Source organism: Eptatretus burgeri, chromosome 10, assembly GCF_056783735.1.
Source record: "Eptatretus burgeri isolate ZD-2024b chromosome 10, Ebu_testis_v1, whole genome shotgun sequence".
NCBI lineage: Eukaryota > Metazoa > Chordata > Myxini > Myxiniformes > Myxinidae > Eptatretus > Eptatretus burgeri.
The window spans coordinates 74217672-74235171 of record NC_140970.1 but is presented as its reverse complement, the minus strand read 5'-3'; the positions used below and the strand labels follow the sequence as shown (position 1 = coordinate 74235171).

Genomic DNA, 17500 nt, shown 5'->3' with positions numbered 1-17500 from the left:
GGATTTTAGCTGTGGCCACAGTTTTCCTGGGACTGAATGTGAGAACTTTGGGTCTATCAGATTCTGGAGGAGGATGTGGGCATCGCTCCTGCTGCCTCTCACAAGGAGTGGATTAGAGAACTTTGGGTCTACCACATACTGGAGGAGGATGCGGGCATCGATCCTGCTGCCTCTCGCAAAAAATCTTGTACACCAGTTACTGTTGCTGGCCTGGTTCTCTGGCATCTCCTCATTGAGGTTGTGCTTGAAGTATACAACTGTACCCAAACATCAGTCAGGTTGGTCTACAAAATTTTGGAATAACAGGCAAATTCAGAAATAAAAGAAGTAAGGAATCCAGGGAGATTGAAAGCAATGGATCTACAAGGGTGGATTAGAAGGGTGCGGGGGAAACGAAGTGGTGGATGACACTCTTGGACCTGACCAATCTGCGACGACCTGCACTTCGGCTCGGGTGCCTTGATGCTTACTGTCCCAAGGGTTCAGTTTTGCTAGAAATTGAGACATGGGTAATTAGGATTGGAGTGGGAGAGAATAACCCAATGGTCGGTGAATGGATTGGTTTGGAAATCAGAATTGTCTTGCTGTGCTGGTGGCTGTTATGTGTTAAGAATTGAGTTGTGGTTGGAGAGCGAATGTGGATTATAAAATATGCGCAGGCCATGGCAGTGCAGGAACACAGTCACCATTTTTGCATTGCAATGTTTGAGAATTGAATGGCAGCAGGGGAGAGAATGATATGCTGGATTTAGTGGGTGGGGAAGATGTGTGGGTCCACAGGAATGGATCAAGCTTTGGAGGAGCGGTGACTGTGCAAATGGGGAATCGCTGGAGGGGAGGTCTGGTTGGGTGACAAACGGTAGGGAGACCCTTGGCGACCCAGGAGAGGCCAAGAGAACCTGGATAGTGCGGAGACCCTCTCCGGTGGGACGTACATCAAAGGAGCTGTTAGGCTGTCAGGAATCGAATAGTTGAGGGGGTGGGGGTGAAGAAGTCGTAAGTCGGATGACTTGGTTTTGGACTGCAGGCACCACAGCTTGAAACACCTCCACCATCTTGGTTATACGGTACTTCCCTGCTACCTAATTAAGGATCACACATGTGTAATAACATTTAAGCCATGGTCTTGCAGGCTTGGAATGAAAAATTGATGATTGGGTTTATGTTTGAGTGTGTGGGGGAAGGTCCACCTGATCCATGTCACTTACCTGTCCCAGAAGAGCAGGGCCCGTGGAAATTTGGATTCGGTAAATTGTGATGGCTCCGCAGGTAACGTTGGGTATTGTGGTATCCACCGGGGGACGCGATCTTTAGAAGGGGGTTGTGCAGGGTTTAATGGGTTTTTGGTTAAGGTTTTGTCTGTTACGGTAGGTTTTTGTGTGCATTCTGACATTTTGTACCCGCCCCAGGATTAAGAGTGAGGAATGAAGAGTTTTGTAAATATCTGAATTGTGTCGGCCCTGTTGCTTCTTCCTCGGCACGACAAGAAAGCTTCCGATTCTCGTTGTCGTGATGATGCAAATTTGTTCACGTGATGAAATCAGGCGCTTGCCATTGTCAGTTCGGCTGGGTCATGAATTTTGTACATCTTAATTTATTCAATGAAACATCTTAATTTCAACCATAAATCCCTTATTTTCCATTTGATCTGCAAAAGGTAATGCCTCGAACATATCCGTGAATGCTTTGAATCGTGTACAACACTTGATGCGATTTGTATACGTATTACATTTGTGCTGTGTGAGTTGCGACAATGAGCAGATAAAACGAGCTGTTGCGCATCAGCACCATGAACCTGAATTAACTCAAAATTCCTGCCCTGACTGCTGCTGCAAAGGCAAATGAAACCACCAAATGTAATCCTTGCTCTGAAACTGCTCTAAACAGAGTATAGACCTTGGATTTGAAGAAGCGGACATCACTTGTGATGTCATCTACAACTGCACAAGCCAGGAGTGTTTGAACGAGCTTCACTCGACAAGGTCAAAGGTCTTGGGATACTGAACTATATTTCCAACTCCTCCATGTTCTCCATCTGGCTCTCAAGTCATTGTGCAAGTTAAAGAGGAGGAGGAGATTGGGACCACACTCTGTGCAGAGCGTTGTTGCTGCATAAGCAATCTCCTTGGCGATTGGGCACAATCCTGGATGGTTCGCCACTCCGACACAGTATACCAGCATGCTGGCACTCATTTTGCCGACCTCGGAAGGATGACGGGTCGAGTTAACACCACCTGGTATTAATTCAACAGCTGAGTGGGATTTGAACTCAAGAACCTTGGATCCAAATCCCGCCACCCTAACCATTAAGCCAACACCAAGCGTGCAAGTTAAAGGGGACCCATCTTTTGCAGAAAATCTTTAAAGATTACCTTAGTGAGTCCTGATGTATTCAATATGTAAAACAATAAACCGTATTAAGCAAAACAGGGAGCAAGTTGGATCATGTGACCAGTTTGAAATATGCTAATAATCTTTCTGAAAGCGATTGAAATGTTCGGTACAGTTTTGAGACAGAGCAATACATTTTTTTTTTTGCTCTATATAATTATAGGATTTCTTAACAAACCTCCATTCCCACAACATTTGACCCTCGATGACCAACCGACTCGCTCTCAACTTTGTGCTATAATTGATGACGTGACCTCATCGAGATCAACCTTAATAAGATTAGTTCCAGTGGTGAAGACCATATGCACCTCCACGCGATGGTCAACAAATATGTTGAACAAATTTGGCATTTTTGGGCGAATGGAAAAAAAAAACCTGTTGATTTTTGTCGAATTTCCTTTCCACTCTCCAAAAATAACAGTATGGTGTGGTGTGGCCTGAGCGCACTCGTCCCATTTGGACCCTGTTCATGCTTCCAAATTCTGCATGAGCGCACAACACTCGGGACAAATTGAACATGCACCACAGCAAAATATTCCTCATTTTTGAAGAATTTTTCTACTCGTAACTAATACCCATAATCATGTGCTTTCTGCTCTGAAGCTCATGCTGAAAGTCAAGATGGGGGTAAATGAGATAAAACAGGGTGGAACGGTGAATAATTGAGATTTTTGGTCAATGAAACATCGAGGCTTTTGGAACTTATTGATGATTATCTGTCAAGAACATTCATGTTGAAGAGTCCCTCGGTGTGAGAGGTTTTTGATAAATGAGGATAGAGAATGACGTCATGCACTGGCTATGTACACATCCTAAAGAGTTCTAAACTGAAGGCAGACAAAATTTTCCACCCTGATGGGACAAGTGCATCCAATGCTGGAGAATATCTTGAAAACTATTTTAAGTATCGTTGTTGTACTACACATACAACTGATACAAGCTTACTTTTGAGTACGTATCAACAAATGTAAAGCACTCTCATAAAAACAGCTTGACCTCATCAGCAATTTGCCTTGTCCTTCATATATCTTGCCGATGTGGCCAGGATGGTGACTCAGTGGTTGGACAATACTCTGTTCTTTGAAACACATGTGACCAACAAATTGCAAGCATAATTAATATGTGAAAAAATGAAATATCCTGCGAGAAACCTCCATCGAGAACAAAGGTCGTCGACCTGGTACCTTTACACGTGATCGAAAGAGCTTTGAGCTTTAATATCCATGATGAAAAGCCTGGTTAGAATCCCAAGAGGAGAAGCCTGGTAGCAAGTGTCGTAGCCTAACAATATGGAGGAGGGAATCGACTGTCACTTCAGTTTTGCCTCTTCGGTGTTCCCATCTGAGTGCATGACTCATAATCATGCATGGGATCCATCCAACAGGACCATACTCGATGCAGAGCATTGGTGCGACCTAAGCAGTCTCCTTGGCTAATGGGTACAATCCTGGATGGGTCGCCACTCCAACACAGGACACCAGCAAGCTGTCACTCATTTTGCTGACCTCAGAAGGATGACAGGCAGAGTCAACCCCACCTGGTATTAATTCAACAGCCATGGGGGATTTGAACTCAATATCCTTGGATCCCAAGCCCACCACCCTAACCATTAAGACAACACCAGGCAAATGCTTGGGATCCCAGGTTCAAATACCTTGTTCTGTGTTTATTTGAGAATTGTCTCGTCTTTCTCTTGGAAGTCCTTCAAAGACATGGTGATCTCCATCACAAATTAAAGGTTGATGACGTTAATGAATATCACTTCGTGGGACAATGAGATATTAAGTAACTGAAAACTTTTCAGTGGTCCACAGATGTTGCATTTGAAGAGGTTGTGGTCCACGGGTTGCAGGGATCTTTCATGGCGTCTTCTTCGTCACTCAACCCAGGCTTCAAGGCGATTCTCTTCAAACAAATTGGTTGAATTCCGGTTCCGGGTTTGGAGCGACGAGAGGTCTCCTTCGGGGCTCCCTGCTGACATTCTCAAAGTTAAGTTTCCGGTCGTTATTTGTCCCGTTTTAACTGTTTAATTTTCTCACCTACATGTTACTGTGTGTTCCTAGTTCGGTTTTGTTTCAAAAATCGTGCTCTTTTGTGAGTATTTTTGTCGACGTTCTTACCTGGTGTTTGAGGCCTAGGCCTTGGCCTAGGCTTGAGGCCTACCGGTTCCACTCGGTGTTCGATTGTTTTTTTTTTGTTTTTTTTTTGTGTTTGTTTTTTTGTTTTTTCTCCCCATTACCTTCAATTTCTATCCTCCCCATTACCTTCAATTTTCATCCTCCCCACTTTCCAAACATCCCCCATTCTCCCAACTAATCTGTTTCCATCCATCCATTAGGACCATACTCTGTGCAGAGCGTTGGTGCCGCCGAAGCAGTCTCCTTGGCTATTGGGAACAATCCTGGACGGGTCGCCACTCCGACACAGTATACCAGCATGTTGGCACTCATTTTGCCGACCTCGGAAGGATGACAGGCAGAGTCAACCCCACCTGGTGTTAATTCAACAGCTGAGCGGGATTTGAACTCAGGACCCTAGGATCCCAAGCCCACTACCTTAACCATTAAGCCAACACCAGGCATAACTAATCTCTTTCTTATCTCAAAAAAAAAAAATACCCAACAACAACAACATGCTCACCTTCTCCCGATTCTGCTTCTTCTTCCTCTGAACTTCCTCTTCGTCTTCTTCCTCGATTTTTTTTTCCACACTTCCATGACCTAATCTGTTGAACTCCCTCAAACATTAATATTAACAACAAAAACGATCTTATAATGCTTCATCTTCCTCTCTCACACATGTGGTACTCTTTACTGTTTCACAATGCACTACTCTTCTGCTATTTTAACAGACTGCTCTCATTTCGACCTCTCCTTCATTCCTTGCCTAAAAAATCCAACTATTACAGCGCTTCTTCTCTCCATTCTCTGAATTCGCCTTCATTGCATCCATCAACAATTGTGTTAAATCGCATCTCTGACCTAAAACTTTTAAAAACCACAGTTTGCCATGGATGTTCGCTTTCCATAAACCATTCATTTTTTCCAACTTCAGTGCCAACTCACCCCCCTCACCCCTCACTCTCACTCTCAAAGCAACCATCCCACTCTTCTCCTTCCAAGCCTCCCTCTCACCTCTCTCAAAAATTCCCCCCTCACTTTTCTCCCACCTTTCATCCCTCTCACTCATCCTTCTCAAAGTTGCCCCCCCTCTCATCCACCAAGCTGCCTCCCTCCACTGCCCTCTCACCTCCATCTCTTCACTCCACCTCCTCAAATCCTCAACTGCCTTCTTCCTTGTCTCTTATCCCCCCTCTCCCCCAGCACCACAGAGCCTTTTCTCCTCTTTCGGCCCCCTCCCCTCGGTATTCTGCAATACCCCACTCTCTTTCAACAACCCTCCTTACCTCCCCCCCCCTCTCGTCCCTTGTCCTACCCTCCCCCTCCACCTCCTGCATCCAAAGCCTCCTCCCCTACCTCTTCATTAAAAGTGTGGACCTCAAATATCCGTGGCCTTCGCTCAAACCTTTCAGATCTTTCCATACAGGTTGCCACTGACAAACCAGACATTATCTGCCTAACAGAAACTTTCCTCTCCCAAGACGTGTCAGACTCCCAAGTATCTCTCCCCGGTTACTCCCTCTTACGGTATGACAGACCTGAGCCTCGTCCTGGTGGAGGTGTTGCTCTCTTCATCAAAGACTCTATTCCTCACTCTCCATGCACTGCCCTCACTCGCCCACACCCCCAGGAATACCTCTGGCTTCGGCTTCCCCTCCACTCCCACCTCATGTTTATATGTGTACTGTACCGTCCACCGAACAGTGATGACTCCATCTACACCTTGCTATCCGAAAACATGGACCATCTTCTATCTTCTCATCCAAACTCTCTCTTCCTCTTATGTGGTGACTTCAATTGTCATCAAGCCAGTTGGCTAGGTGTGGGTACCTCTCTCACCTGCCATGGCACCTCAGCAAAAGCTTTCTGCGACTCATTAGGACCGACTCAATCGGTCAACTTCCCGACCCGGATCTCAACCAATGGTACTCCATCTCTTCTGGATCTGATTTTGACAAATTTCCCTGACAATATCTGCTGCTCTTCCTTCGCTCCAATCGGTTCTTCTGACCACGTCCTTGTCAAAGTGGACATCTCTCTGGCTGTTATCAGAGAGCCACCTCACCGCCGTCGAGTCTGGCATTTCACTCAAGCAGACTGGCAGGGTCTCCGAGCAGCCACCAAACTTTCAGACTGGTCTCCTATCACTACTTTCTCAAACATCAACTCATCCTGGGAATTCTTTCAAAGAAACTTGCTCTCCCTCATGCACAGATTTATCCCCTCTCATGTTCAGTTGTCCTCCCCTTCCTCCTGCCCTTGATTTACTGAAGCTTGTGGCGAGGCAGTTGTCCTGAAACAACTTGCCTTTGCTTCATGGAAAGCAAACCCAACTGAGGGTAATCTCAGTTCCTTCCAGAAAGCTCGGAACAAGTGTGTATCTACCCTCAGGAGAGCTAGAAAACAACATCTTTCTCATCTCAAGTCTGAACTCTCAAACCTCTCTCCCTCCTCAAAATCCTGGTGGCGTTTAATCAAATCTGTTTCTGGTGTATGTTCCCCCTCCATCCCTTCCCTTACCTCAAATGGCTGCACTGCTGATTCCACACGTGATAAAGCTGAATGTCTAAACTCGGTGTTTGCAGCTAAATCTTGTGTCCGAAACTCATCACTATCTCTACCCACTTTACCCAGTCGCACCCAACTGTCCCTGGACTCTGTATCCTTTTCTCCTGACAAGGTGGAGAGCTTGCTTTCAAACCTCGAGTCAGATTCTGCAACCGGTCCAGACGGCATCAGCCCATGTGTCCTCAAAGCCTGCTCTTCTGCTCTTGCTCACCCTCTCTTTGTTCTATTCACCCTCTCATTTGCCCAAGGTCATCTGCCATCTGCTTGGAAATCTGTTAACATCACTGCCGTGCAAAAACAGATCCCTGCAACTACAGACCAATCAGCCTTCTCCCAATCATCAGCAAGGTTATGGAATCCATCATCGCTTCAGACATGAAATCCTTCCTCTTCTCCAATGGCTTGATTTCCAATCATCAATTTGGTTTCAGACCAGGTCACTCTACTCTGGATATGCTGCTTCTGCTCTCCCATCAATGGATGGAGGTCCTCAATGCCAGACAGGAAATCCGAGCTGTATCCCTGGACATATCACGTGCTTTTGACACAGTCTGGCACCCTGCCCTACTCACCAAACTCTCTTCCCATGGTATTCAAGGCCATCTCCACTCATGGCTCGCAGACCTCCTCTCCTGTCGCAGTCAACGTGTGGCCCTAAATGGAGTTCTTTCATCCCCTCTTCCTGTGCAGGCTGGAGTTCCTCAAGGTAGCGTTCTGGGCCCTGTTCTTTTTCTGGTTTTCATCAATGATCTCTCGGACTCTCTGGAAAATCCTCTATTTCTCTTTGCCGACGACTCCACCCTCTGCCGTACCATCTGTCATCCCTCAGACCGGCAAGCAGCAGCTTCTTCGCTCACTGCAGATCTGGATAAAATCACAAACTGGTCCAACACGTGGAACATGTCTTTCAATCCAGACAAATCTCACACTCTCACTATGTCTCTTCGAAAGGACCATTTGGAAACCCCCCCCCCCCCATCCACTTTCTCAACAATCCTCTGGAAGAAGTCTTTTCTTTCAAGCTTCTGGGTCTCACTATCTGTCATGACCTTTCCTGGGAAAGTCACATTTCCAACCTCGCCTCAAAAGCCAGTCGCCGACTGGGAATCCTCCGTCGTGCAAAGTCCTATCTCAGCCCTCTTGAGCTCCTGACCACTTACAAAGCTTTTTTCCGTAGCCTGATGGAGTACTGCTCTCCCCTCTGGGCTGGTGCTCCTGCCTCCCACCTTTCTCGGCTTCACGCTGTCGAAACCAGGGCATTTAAGATCATCGGCATCTCCCGCAATGACGCTGAGTCTTTGGGCCTCTCGCTCAATCACCGCAGGTTGGTCGGTGGTCTTTCTGTCTTCTACCGACTCCTCTCCAGCCTTGCCCCCCTGCTCTCTCTGCGATTTGTCCCCACCACATTTCCACAGGGCGCTCAAGGTCCGCCAATAACCCCCTTCTGGTAAAACTACCAAAATCACGAATCACTGCTCATCTTCACTCTTTCATTCCTCTTTTTCCCGCCTTTGGAATAAACTTCCTCACTCTATTCTTTCCCATTCTTCCCTCCAGGCTTTCAAAACAGCTGTTCACCACCACCTCTTATCTTCTCCCATCCAAATCCTCGATCTTTTCTACCCCCGATAATCCACCCAAGCCCACTTCCTTCAATTCCCCTGCTTTCTTTCCTGAAAGTCCCTGTAATGTCCATCTTCTCTTTGCCATGTTCCCCGTCCCATCCCCATCCCTCTCCCTTCCATAGTTCACCTAATGTGTCTGTTCCCCACTGTTTTGTCCCTTCCACTCCCGCCCCTCTTGTCTCATGCCCCCTTGCTGTGAGTTGTGTGTTCGCTCTCATACGAGCCTCGACCAAGGTATACAAAAAAAAAAAAAACTGTTGGACTTCATGATGACAGTCAGTGCGCCACTTGAGAAGATCGGAAAAATACTCCTTCAGTCGTCCAGTATCCACATTGCAATTTTTTCAGTGTCTTTTACATGGTCCTTGTAGCATTTATATTGACCTCGAATCAAGCGATTTTCCCCTCCTTAAGCTGCCCATACAGGATCTTCTGGGGTAATAGTTCATTGTGCATTAAGTCCTTGCAATTCCATCTGCAATGACTCTTCTGACATCCTCGTCTTTAAAGTATGAGGGTAGACTTGCGTCTACTTGTGTCACGACTCGATTTCAATCTCCACCAGGGTCTCTTGACTGGTGTGTGAATCCGACGCTCTGTGACGTTTTAAAATGGTTTTTTTTATCCAGTCTTGTTAAGACTTCTCAACACATTAAGCTTCAATATCATGCCAGAAAAAAAAGTTTTTTGTCTGCCCACTTCGTTCTACCAATGCATTACAATGGCACTTGCGTTGACCAATCTCAGAATTGTTTATGCTTGTGATCATGTGACTAGGACTTGTTTCAAAATGTCTGATTTGACGTAACGTGACGTGACGTGACGCGGCATGGTGGAAGGAAGATGAAATTTTTGATAAATTTGGGGGCAGGTTGGGCATTGGAATGAATAGCAGAGACCTTATGGGAAAGTCAAGGAATTGGCCAGAATCAGACTTCAAATGATTGGTGTACGATGGAATCACTGGTCATTAAATGTGGAATCGCACCTGTATACTAGCAGTAAAATGTCTATCAAGGCACTTTCTGTGTCGAGCGAAGGACGCCACTTTGATTGCATCACAATTACATCGACAGCCACACTGGCTTCACAAGACAGTTTGCGACTCGACCTGCTTTAGGATGAGTTGAGTCCCAACCTGAGGTCCACCTACGTCTTCTTTCTCATGAATTTCCACCTGTTCAGCACTGGCATGTCACAGGACAATAACCTCACACCCTCTGTCATCCAGCTCTTCCATGAACTACAATCAATCCATAAAACAAAGTCGTTTTTATACCCGATTGGTATAAAGACACCCTCCCTCGTTTAACACACCAATCATTGATTGTCTGCAGCAAACTGTTCTCCTTTCGATGTGGATTGTCTCAATTTCATGTTTCTGGGATTTTCTTTTTGATGCTGAGTGGGAGGAATTTCTCTTTCTTTCCACTTCTTCCTCTTTCTTTGTTTGTATGCAGCACGAGACTGTGGGGTTGCATCATTGGCTGAGGGCACGGCTGTCCCGCTGATGCAATGCCCTCTGCAAGTTAGGGCAGGAATTTGGAATTTGACCGTGGTTCTGACAATAGCTCACCTACTCTTCACAACGTTCACTCGGATCTTTAATGGTCACCAACTGACACTGGCAGATGGGACACCGGTTGAACGTCCATCTGAGGGACGGTACACTCATTGATGAATCGCCCTGTCTGTGAAACAGCAGGATGACAGTTTATCGCTCGGTCGGGATTCGAACCCAGGCTAGACAGCTTCGAGGCGAGTGTGCGTAACTCTCGGCGATCCTGTCGGCCCTTTCTTTCCACTCATGTCATAGGGAATGTAAAGTAGCCAAATGGGACTGTTTTATGTTGGTTATAGGAGCTGCAGGTGAGTGCCGGGGTGTACAGCTCCAGGCTAACCTTACCTCTATCATTTCAAGGTGTTTCGACAGCTCTTTAAGCCTTGCCTCGAGTGTGTGACAAACAAAGGAACCTGAGGAATCGTATTGTCTCCTCATGAACCTCGGGTCAGTGGGATCACATTTGGAGGTGTTTGGCCGTCGGTGCAACTGCTTGGTAAGGTCCGTGTCCAATTGAACACGTTGCTACATAAACAAGAGTTTAGAGTTTCATTATATGGCATTCCACCTGTGCACGTGTTGCCGCCGTTATGCTTTCCGATGAAAGAGACTACAAGTTGTGGTTCGGGCCTCAAAGCTTATTTTCCTGCATGATGTTTTGAAGCACAGAGTTTCATTTTGCCCCAAGTATAAGGTAAAACCCCTCAGCTTGTTTTGTCATCGTGCTGCGGTTTATCCACCTGCTGGATGACAATGCTGTACGTTACTTAACTTGCAGTTCAACTGCCCCCAGCTTTCCCCATCACTCCCCCCCCTCCCCCACACAAAAAAAATCTCCATCTGTTTTCAATTTTCCAAACCTGCAGGCTGATGTCCCTGAAATGCAAAGGCATTTTGGAATTCATGGGATTCAGAAGCTTTGATTCCGAGGTAAATGAATGGACAATGATCATTTCCTACAGCATGGGGAATGTCCAAGAGATATTACCTTCCAAGAATCTGTCACCTGTCAGCAACCTTTGATATCATCATAAGATCTGTAACCAACAACGGCGGCAAGAAAGCTTGTGCAGAAAATCTGACTTCATGCAACATGAGAAACACTTGTCTCTCTGCCAGAACTTCATGCATGCTCGGACGGACCACACAGCAAGAGCTGAAGTGCCTGCGGAGAAAGCAGCTGTTGCGGACAGGGTTACCATGCTCGCGGCATAGGCCTAATAGGACTATCTCATGACCTGAACAATCTCTGCTCTAGTTGTCGAGGTTGGAGAGGGACAGGGAAGTTATTCTGGTTACTCTCCTGTTATTTTGACACTGATTTGCCCCCTATAAAAGAGCTCGAGGGAACCTCTGAGACATAAACAGCAATGTAAGCATTGTGAAAGGGAAGCAGATTCTAACCCTACAAAGCCTTGCATAAGAATCCAGTAATGAGGCCTGTGACTGATTATAGGGACAATTGAGCTGGACGAGTGTGTGTCGAGCAGAGTGGCCAGAGGCTCCCGATCTGATAAGGAGGACGATGAATAGGGCTAAGGCGGGAGCAACCATGGAAGCCTACAAATTAGAGGGAAGATGCTACTCAGATAGCATGCCGTGACTGCCCCGGTCATTACATCTGTGGTCTCTTATCGCCTTGATTTGCAATGTCGTATGAGAGGCCGTGGGAGAGTTGTGGAAACACAGGCCTGGGTCAGGGATGCACATCCTGACATTGTTCCACATACTTCAGACAAGGAGCGAGGTAGTCACAAAATGTGTGCAGAAATAATCAGCCTGAAGGAACATTTGGATTGAAAAATACTGCAACATCAAGAAGAACATTCTGTTGATCAGTGGGAATGTTTGCCTTACCTCTCGCTGAGTGCTCAGATGGCCAATATCGGATGATGTTAGCTTCAGTTGGACTCTGCTCGAAGTGCTATGTGTGGTACCTCATAAACTCCCAGATGACCCCCGACTCCGTGGCACCTGGCCACAATCGCAGACAAAATAAACCATTTTCTGGGATAACGATGCAGAGAAAAGTGCGCCTTTGTTTTTTGTACCAAACACTTTGGGCTCCGAACGTAAACTTTGACCTCGTTAAGCAAAAAAAAAAACAATTTTTGTTGAGGAAGTCCCACATTGTCGAGCAAATGCGGTTGCGTAAGCACTTGCCAAAGATAAATCAGACAGAGGAACCATCGATGGCTGGAGACGGTAGAGTTGAGGAACATGGAACAAACGGTGGTTTGGAAAAGGAACTCTTTGAATGTTGATTCTTTCATTTTGCATGTCATTCAATATCTCAAATTGGCAAACAGGATCGTCTCTATATCTGTGTGGCCATTGGTTTCGAGGAACATGGCGGCTGACGAATTTGAACACCATGTGCTCTGCACATTTATTTCTTCTTTGCGTCATCATGCTCTTGCCCTAAGTTTGACCGTGTGTGTGTGTGTGTGTGTGTGTGTGTGTGTGTGTGTGTGTGTGTGTGTGTGTGTGTGTGTGTGTGTGTGTGTGTGTGTGTGTGTGTGTGTGTGTGTGTGTGTGTGTGTGTGTGTGTGTGTGTGTGTCTCATCGGACCTTTTGTTCATGAATTGTCAACATGGTGATGTGCAGATAATGTCAGGTTCACAGTTGTATATATTCCACTGAAAGCCTGAGGCCTAAATCTGGTTTATTTTTACCCCTCCCCAAAAAGATTTCATCTCGATGACTCCTTGTGGGAATTTTCACAGGGTTTGGGGTTCAGCGCTGAACTTTTACCACGTGACTGATTTGCATAACGGTGCACTTGCAACAAACCTTCTGAAGGTCATGTCCTGAGTGAGTCAATTACAGCATTCAACCACATATGTGCATCAATGAATTCCTCCTACTATCTCATTTTTTTACCATGTTTGACATGTTGCGTTTGTGCATGATACCCGTTTAATTAACACAGATGAAGACTTTCTGGTGTTGATCTGAAGCCGATGATCGATGATGTGAAACTACGTGGTGGTGATCAAGTGAAACAAAGATGTCACCTATTTACCATGACTTGTCAACTGCGAGGTGAGGGCCAACCTTTTAGTTTCTCGTGAACTCTTTACAAAACGTTTCGCTCCAGTGGTCTGGTGATGATGTTTAATTTGTCAAACGCCCAGGACAGAAGATGTCGCCTTGGTCTTGTCTCTCTATTTGATTTGTTTATTATGCATTGGATGAAATACTTATTTATCTCTCTCGTTCTGCCAATCTGTGCATCCTCCCATGTTTTTTTATAGGACACATAAACATACACACCTAGTTGACAAGATAGCTGAGGGGTATTCACACTAGCAGTTGAGCTGTCTTGCCTGCATTTGAACTCCGACCCAACTATAAACTGTTATGCTGGTATTTGAGAGATAGGTCGAGATATCAATGTGTGTTCCATCCACAGAAGGACGTTAAACTGGGTATCCCTCTCTGAGCGCTGGTCGATGCCCTCAAGGGCAGTGCACAGAAACGTTTTTTTTTTTTTAAAATAGCATGAAATACAAGGTGCAGGAAGGTGAAATTCGCTGCACCTAACGTGTAACGTGTGCAGAGTCAAGTGAGTGTTCATTTGCATACGTGTGATGTCTAATCAATAAAGAAGATAGAAGCACACCTGACGCGAGGCCGAGGCTTCAGACTTTCGCGTGCTCACGAGGCTGTACCGTCAAAATGAAACATCCCAGAAGATAACGAAAATAAGATGACATTTGTACATGGAATGTTTTAAAACAACGCTTTTTCTTGCTATGAAACATCATATCTTCCAGTCTCCTAGAATATTTTGAATAGAATCACTCCAACCCGTCATTTTTGACGTGCTTTTATACTGGTCTGTATATAAAAGGAGCCCAGTTTCTCCGTCCGTAACACTTTATTATCCCCCCCCCCTCTGGAGAGAGGGAGCGGGGTATTGTAATCGTCTTGTTTGTCTGTTTGTTTGTTTGTCTGTCTGTCTGTTAGCAACTTTACGGCAAAACGGCTTTAGCAAACACTATCAAATTTAATCCACAGGTGGGGAATGAACCTTGGACGACCCCATTAACTTTTGGGTCCAATTGGATCAAAGGTCAAGGTCAAGGTCAAGAAAAGATCAAAATCGTTTTTCGCTCATAACTTCGTCAAAAATGATCTGATTTACTTCAAACTAAGCTTATAGTGAACCTTATTCTATTTGTCACTTATAATCCTACCCATTCCTATAGTGAAAAATGCATATTTTTGAAGATCGGTAGGGTCCGAAGTTTTGGGGGTCATGGTCATCGGTCAAAATTACAAATTCTCCATTTAGACTAAAACATGGTTACGAAAATACAACTTTACGGGAAAACGGCTGGCTCAAACACTGTCAAATTGTATCCACAGGTGGGTAATGAACCTCGGACGACCCCATTAACTTTTGGGTCCAATTAGGTCAAAGGTCAAGGTCAGGTCACAAAAAGGTCAAAATCGTTTTTCCCTCATAACTTCGTCAAAAATGGTTTAATTGACTTCAAACTAAGACGAAAATATTCCTTATTCTATTCCTTATAATCAACATTCAGGTTAAGGATGTATCAAATTTTAATTTGATCCACAAAATAACGTTATGCTTTAAATGGGCGGGATTTGTTGTGCTTAGCACCACTTGTTCTAAAGAGTTTCTGCTGTCGTTCAATTATACAAATGGTACCGTTGGAAAGGTATAATCCCTTGACCTGGTCGGAAAGCGAGAAATCCATTAAGTTGGTTGGGAAGCTAATAATCCATTCACTTGGAACAAAAAATTTGTTTGTTTAATCACAAACTTGCCTCTTTTAATGGCCTGCATTTCACGGATTGAGGAAGAAGAAGTGGGACCTCAAGCTTTAATGTCGTGGTTCCAATGGTAACATTTATAATTCTACCACAGCAGGAACCCTTTACAAGGACACAGGAGAAGCACAAATACAACAACAATTACTTAGTATAAGAAACCCTTTCCCACACGTTTTACTTAATTTTACATCCTCATTGACACTGACAGATACACATGCAATCTGTATGTTTATAATAAGTACAACATGCTGTCTTTTGATTAAAGCCGTCAGTGAAGTGGCGGGTAGGCTCTGCTAGTTGTCCAACTTGAAATAAAAATTGTACAACTCTCACCAAAGAGCTGCTGTAAATGAGCACGTTCATCAACTTTTGCCACACATCAACTAACAGGCTCAATGTATGTGTATATATTTATTATCTGCATCATTGTAGCCTTGTCCTTAGTTTGAACACATGTTTGTGCATGTGTGTGTGTGTGTGTGTGCTTTTATTCATAATACATCATTTATTTATTTATAATTTATTTATTATACAAGGTGGCCCAAAAACTCAGGAGCCACAAGGTTGATATTGTTTCAAGTAAAACGTGTAAGAACAAAAAGAATGCTTCCAGATAGTTAAGAAAACTTATATTTTCATTGATGTACTGTAGATTTGCGAGATTATCAATGATTGAGTAAATTACAGGAAATGTTTGAATTGTTTGCCATTAACTTACAGGCACGTTTCGATTCTACGTACACTTCATATTTGGACATGATACATGATGCATGAGGATGGTCTTGAACCCTTGCCCCCCCCCCCATTTCTGTGAATTACTTAATAATTTTTCCAACAGCTCTCTGAGTAATTCGACCTCTCCCCGAGTATCTTTCATTGAATTTGGCAGCAATTCATTGGTTTGAAGAACCTGGCCTTCGCCTCACCAAAACAAGCTCCACTCTTTCATCTTATGTTAATTTTGCTGCCATCGCTTATCTGGAAAAAAGAAGAGGTAATTCATTTTATTAAGTGCTGTATACATATTTTTTTTTAATGTAAAAGAAAATAATTGCTGTAGCCGAACTTCCCAAATCCTACCTGGCTCCTAACTTCTGGGCAACCCTGAATATATTATTATTTACAATATAGATTTATATGTCTGATTTTTATATATATATATATATATATATATATATATATATATATATATATATATATATATATATATATATATATATATATGTGTGTGTGTGTGTGTATTGCAGTGTATATTATTTGTCCCTCATGTACTTGCATCTTGTTATTCATATGTGATAGCGAATTCCTTGTAAGCCCACAATAAAATAACCTTTTTTCCATGCTCCCTCCCAGTTTCTCGTAAGGCTGAACTGACCTGTGGGGTCACGGTGACAACACGAGTATTCATTTATCACACAATTTGTTGTTAATGTATACCATGTTTGTATTGTAGCTGAAACGAGTGTACAATCAATCATAGATTTTATCCTTACGAAACTTTAATCACGACACCTGAGTAAAGCTGCAATACCATATTTACTCTCCCTCATTTTTTAGACTGTCATTTGTTTTTAGTCTGAATCATAAATGAGTCCTTTTGATGTTTAAACTCTTCAGCTCTCTATCAAAGTATTTATAAATGTCAAACACTTTGAGCTTGAGCATATTTACTTTTCCAAAAATATGATTTTCTGAAAATTAAATCCTTGGTCACTCTATGTCCCATTATAGCAACTATATTTGTTTTCCTGAAATGAGATATTCGTATTTTGTTATTTTGACTGAATTTACTCCCAACTTTACATTCCGTACGTGTATTTAATCCGTCAGTTATTCACCCCACGATCCCATCCAAGCACGTACTTTGCGGTTCTGAACCATGGTGGCGGTTTGTACCAAAGGTGTGTGAATTGGCTGTGTGGTCTGTCCACGAGGTGTGTGAATGGATCACGCTGTGTCCCGTTGGTGTGGAAATGGGTCGTGTAGTGTCCCGGAGGTGTGTAAATGTGTTGCATGGCGTGTCCCCAGAGTGTCAAACGGGCTGTGTGTATTGTCCCGGAGGTTGCAAACAGGCCATACGGTGTGCCCCTGGTTTGTGAGAATGAGCCTTGAGGTGCATCCCTGAGAGGTGTGAACATGTTGCGTGACGTGCTCCCAAGGTGTGTGAACGGGCCACATGGTGTGTCCCTGGGTTGTGCAAACTGGCTGTATAGTGTGTCCCCGAGGTGTGCAAACGGGCTGTGTGTAGTGTCCCGGAGGTTGCAAACAGGCCACAATGGTGTGACCCTGAGTTGTGCAAACTGACCATATAGTGTGTCCTTGAGGAGTCCAAACTGGCCATACAGTGTGTTCCTGGTTTGTGAGAATGAGCCTCACAGTGTGTTCCTGAGAGGTGTAAACGTGCCACGTGGTGTGCTCTCCAGGTGGAT

At 44.5% G+C, this 17500-nt stretch overlaps 1 protein-coding gene across 2 annotated transcripts in view; it reads left to right on the top strand.

Annotated features, from left to right (window-relative positions):
• LOC147018887 (uncharacterized) overlaps nucleotides 1-17500 on the top strand; it is a 66016-nt gene that overhangs the window by 31432 nt on the left and 17084 nt on the right. For both annotated transcript variants that reach the window (XR_015062575.1, XR_015062574.1), the window contains exons 5-6: nucleotides 12992-13079; nucleotides 13198-13310. The gene's annotated coding sequence lies outside the window, so the exon portion shown is untranslated. The remainder of the gene's footprint in view (nucleotides 1-12991; nucleotides 13080-13197; nucleotides 13311-17500) is intronic.